We start from the raw sequence: 5577 nt of genomic DNA, 5'->3' as shown, positions 1-5577 counted from the left end.
TTGAAAAGCCATATGGTTTCTTGAAAACTAATTGTCATTGCACATAAGTAAGGTTGTGCACAGGTTGAGGGAAAGCAAGCATGCTCAAGAAAGACCAGGAACATCTCACCTCTATACACTACCTTTGGCAAACTTCTAGAGAACCCTATATAAACAAGAAGTAAAGGTGAGGGCAGAGTTATAAATTCTGTGAATATGTGCTGAATACATTCCCTAATCCTGCACTGAGCATCTTGGTAAACACTGGGAGACTCAAGTGGTTCTAGACATTTAAGAAATATCTCTTCTCAATGATCACCTGACCACTGGCTAAACAGACACTGTAGTGATTACAAATGAGAAAGAATAAAGACTGAAGAAAAGTTACCAAGACAACTATTGATAAATATCTAAAAAAGAACTTGCAGAGGGAGTAGAATATAATTTACAGAGAGTGTTCATTTAAATAAATGTTCTGGTTTTGACCCCCCAAAATGAGGCATTGATAAAAACAAGATCTTGTTGATACAATAAAATAAATCAATAAAAATTATTCCTAAGGAAGTTTAAATGTTGAAGTCTAATATATAATAGACAAAGATTATAAAGTTTTAAAATGTATAACAAAGAAAGAAAGAAATGTATAAAGAGGTAAAACCAGTGAGAACCATGGACCACCAAACAACAAACATGAATAAGGAGGAAAATTTATAAAACTGTATAGAAAAATAATAACATAAATGAAAACTTCACTAGAAGTTCTCAAAGGCAAATTTGAGGAGGAAGAAATCAGTTAAGAACCAGAAAATAGGCTAATTGATGTTCTCCTGGTCTTTAATGACAGAAATAATCCAGCTAGAAGCAGTGGGAGTGAATGACCATGGTACTGCCAGTCATGATTTTTATGATTAGCAAAATTATCCTTCAAAAATGGCATCAAATGCAGGGCGTGGTGGCACACACCTTTAATCCCAGAACTAAGGAGCCAGTGGTAGGAGGATCGCCCTGAGTTCAAGGCCATGCTGAGACTACACAGTGAATTCCACATCAGCCTGAACTAGAGTGTGACCCTACCTCAAAAAAGAAAAAACAAAACAAAAAAAATGGCATCAAAGATAAAGAAATTTCAGAAAGAAACTGAGAAATTTATTGTTAGAAAATCTGCTCTACTGGATGTCATGAAAGAAATTCTGCGTAAAAATAAAGGATTCTAAACAATACATAAATCAAATCAATGTTAATAAAGAACACCAGTACAGGTAGCCACACAGGCATATATAAAGGACTCTGTGTAAGTGTGTTTTCCTCCTGCCTTATTAAAAGATCATTGCAGTCAGACATGGGTAGGCCACCCAGAGTCAAGAGGACCAAGCATACGTGGCTGAGGCGGGTTTCCAGGAGGCTCATTTAAGTTCCCCATGCCCTACAAGCCAGATACATGCAAGCCCCTTGTAGAAGTCCCAGTTCTGGTTCATTGAGCTTGCAGTAGATTCCTCCACTCTCTTCCACACTCAGACAAATATCTGTTATGGTGGCAGTCCTGACCACAGGGCACCCTGTGTTTCCACTGGAGCTTCAAGAGAAAGGGTTTATCTCCAAATGGATAAACTTCAATGCAAAACAAGTAACAAGAAAGCAAAACAGGCTAATCCCACCAAGAATGCCTAGATCCATAGTCAAAGCCTCCAGTGAGAACTGCATTGAGGAAATTCCAGACAAAGAATTCTGAAACATGATTTGAAGAGTAACTCAGTGGAAATAAAAAATGACACAACTCAACTAAAAATAGCTTTCCAGAAAGCTGAGATCTCTTGAAAGAAAATGACAAGAGGCTAAAAGTGAGAAATGTCCTTGAGCCTGTAAAGATAAATTTAGTTCTTCCTTATCTCTATTTCTATAAAGAAGTCCTCACAACCTCCACCTTGATACATGCCAGAAATATGGGAAGAAGATTATTTCCTCCCTAGAAAGCGGATTCATCTGGTCTTTCCTATTTCTTCTTTCCTGGAAACATAGCACCTAGACACCTTACATGGGGGCTGTACTGACCAACTCAGCCTCCATTCAGTGAGTTCACATAAATGACCCCAATTGGAGCAATCAGGCAGATTTTCACCACTCTGGACCTTCCCACAGGGAGGTTTCTATTTTATTTTGCCTAATGAGGTTTTCCCATTGGCCCCTCCTGCTCTATAGTGGGAACTCTGCCTTTTTTTTTTCCTTCTCTTAAGCTTTATAGTGAAATCTTTCTAGATTTTGCCTTCTATGTTCTATGGGTTTCATTTGTCACATTTATAACACAAGAACCTTAAAGCCACTCAATAAGTGGAAGTTTTACATGATTGTGACCATACAGAACCTTATTTCTTGGGTTAATGTCTCATCAAGAGCTGAGAACGACTTAATCATCCCCAAACTTCAGTATCAAAGCTATACCAGTATAACATATCATTTGGAGAATGGACTAACAGAAATCAAGAAAATGGCAGAGGAAATAGATTAGGATACCAAAATCAGAGGCAAATTTAGAAAACTGTAGGGGCATAATCTGAAGGAAATGTGGGATGCCAGGCTCCTCCGGTGGACAGGTAGTGCTGAGGGAAGGACTAGGTCTACTGGTTCCTCCCTAGCGGTTAAGGAGGAAGATGAGCATATGACAACTCAGAAATCTCTCCTAGTCACCGGAGAAAAAACACACAGAGTTGAGAGTCTCGTGGAAGCAGAAACTCACAGAAAAAACTTGCTTTATTGCTATGAGCTGTTGCCTATATCATACTGGGGATGAAGGCGGGGATTTTAGGATGGGGTGGAGAGGTAAGGGCCAATAGTAAACTGTAACTATTGAAATGGTAATTTCAACTCCTGCGCAGAAGTAGCAGGCCAGAAGCCATTAGGCATCTTGCTGAGTCCTAGCTGGCCAAAGACAGGTTGCCAAACTTTAGCTAGGCTCAGAAAGTCTACTAGGCCTCATGCATGGGCCTTTCAGGACCAAACATCTCCCCCTTCTGTTTTTGTAAGTGCATTAGTCACCATGGCCCCTGTCTTAAGTTGTCCCCCTCTGGGGATCTTACCTGTCATTGGGTACCATGTGTTTAGCTTGCTGAGAACCCACTCCATGGCCTGTCTTAGGTTGTCCCCCTCTGGGAATCTTACCAGTCATTGGTCACATGGAGGGCAGGGGAGGTGGCAGTGGGTCATCTGAGGAACTTAATTCCTGAGTTGCCAGCCTGTGATAATGTATCTCGACCTGATGAAGTTTTATTGCCTCTAGCCGCAGGTGAATAAATTGTCTAATTTTGTTAATTACACAAGGCCAGACAGTGAGGATAAGGAGGGGAGAAAGGAGGGGGAGGGGTCCAGGTAGAGGGAGAAGGTAGGGTAAGAAGTCATGTAAGCCTGTCCACAGCAGGCAGTCCTGGAGGTCCTGTTGTCTCCTCTCCAAGACTTCCTGTAGTCTCTTAACCTTATCCTGGATGATTCCTGATTTATTGGTGTATAAACAGCACTTTTCCTGTAAAAACAAACATATACCTCCCTTTTCGGCCCTTAGTAGGTCTAGTCCTCTCCTGTTTTGTAGGACTACCTCAGCCAAGGAATCTAGCTGTGGTTGGAAATAGGTCTCCCTCTGCTATAATCTAAAGAAGTCATAGGGAGGGCCTCATTTCCAGGGATGATATCTACATCTGGGATTAAGGTGGCTGGGGCACAAAGGCCCGTCCAGTTGGTGGGCAGAAATTTATAGGCCATCCAGCCTCCACAAACATAAGCCATTTCAGAAGGCAGGCAGTGTTGAGCACTGGGCTCAGTTGTGTTAAAAGTACAGAAGGAAGAATGAATGTATCCCACATCTATACTGAAATTATTAGGGGAAGGCGGGGCCCAAATACCCAGAGGAAACATTGGGAAAAGTTGGATGGGGATGGGGAAGGTGGCTAAGCAAGTTTTTAAGGTCATATGGGAAATTGTACTGCAAGCAGCCGGAGAGACCCAGATTGGAGGCAAAGCCAGAAATCCTCCGCAAGGGAGGGAGCTATTTAGTTTAGCAGGGTGAAGAACTCTGGGGTGGGACACACCCCACAGAAGTGATTGTCAGTGTCCCCTTGTTGGGACAAATATTTTAGGTCTCTGGCTGGTACCCAAATGGGGCTTTTTTCTTTTTACAAAGTTTTCCCATGGACAAAAATTCCATGAGCTTTACATAAGTTTCTATCAAAAAACTCCTTTTTTGTTACAGAGTTTTTTGTACTTTAATTACTTCTCAGTACACAGGTTGGAAACAAACAAACCCTTTGATCTCAGTAATATAAGCATACGTGTTAAGGAATGGCCAGCTCTTATCAGTAATACTGAATGTGTATAATCTTGTTTACATGTAGGTGCTTAAGTCTTGCTGTCAAATGGCCCAGAGCTATGGATACAAAGCCAACCAAATGGCTTTGTACAATTACTTCCCCATTTATTTATTTAATTTTTGTGAAGTGGGCCTTTCTAGGTCTTGGTGCTGAAAGACTGTACCAGTCTTAGGTTGTCCTCTATGATATTTAGGCCTTACCCATCATTGGTACATGAATTCCATCATTCCTTCCTTGTCTTAGGTTGACCTAACTCGAGAGAATCTTACCCATCTTTGACTACCAGCCTCTGCAGGGACTTTAAGATAATGTCTCAGGAAGCTGGGGTTGGGTCTGTAGCTGTATCCCATGTACTTTTGTATGGATATCTATAATGGATCTCAAAAGGCATTTAACGAGTATGGGCAGCAGACATAGAATGAGCAAAAGACAAACACCTGTAGCAGCAAAGCTTCCTATCCAAGAAGTGAGAGAATTCCATCCAGGCAAGGCAGACTTAAAAGCAGATATAAAGTCATCAGCAGCTTTAGCTGCATCAAGAGTAAGATGATTATTTTTCAAAGACAAAATCTCTGCATGTATGTTTTAGAAGAAACATAAATCCATGAAAATATACATGACACTCTAAATGAGTTTTAACTTTTAACCCTAGTATATCGAGCGTCTAACAGGTGAAACTGTATCTAGGGTAAGGATCAAGCCCAAGGTCTTAAAGGGAAGTACAGTTTGAATTTTCTCAGTAGCTACTTTAAAGCTGTGAGTATGCAGGATAGTTAGACATTAAAAGTACACGCCTAAAGCCAAATGTCACAGCACACTTTAGGAACTCCTGCTAGGCACATTTTGTATATCTTTAGGTTGAAATCTGAAACCCACCATTACACCTTAAGAAAAACAATTGAATATATTTGGGGCCATTTATTTAAATTACCACATTCCACCTCTGGAGCCCAATAGATTTATAACCATCACACATTATAAATTGTTAGAAAAAATTTAAATATTTAGGGAAAATAATGGCTTTTTTAGTTGGTCATGTGGGGATAAGGATTCCCCCTTTTATTTTTGTAATTGAGACTTGAGAGTTTGATTATATCTTTTCTCAAAACTTTTTAAAATTTTTATTAGCATTTTCCATGATTATAAAAAAATATCCCATGGTAATTCCCTCCCTCCCCCCCACACACTTTCCCCTTTGTTGATTATAACTTTTAACGATAGCCTGGCTCCAGGGGTTGTAAGGGAT

The sequence above is a fragment of the Jaculus jaculus genome, chromosome 2 (assembly GCF_020740685.1).
Source record: "Jaculus jaculus isolate mJacJac1 chromosome 2, mJacJac1.mat.Y.cur, whole genome shotgun sequence".
Classification (NCBI taxonomy): Eukaryota; Metazoa; Chordata; class Mammalia; order Rodentia; family Dipodidae; genus Jaculus; species Jaculus jaculus.
Note: the sequence above shows the minus strand (reverse complement) of the source record.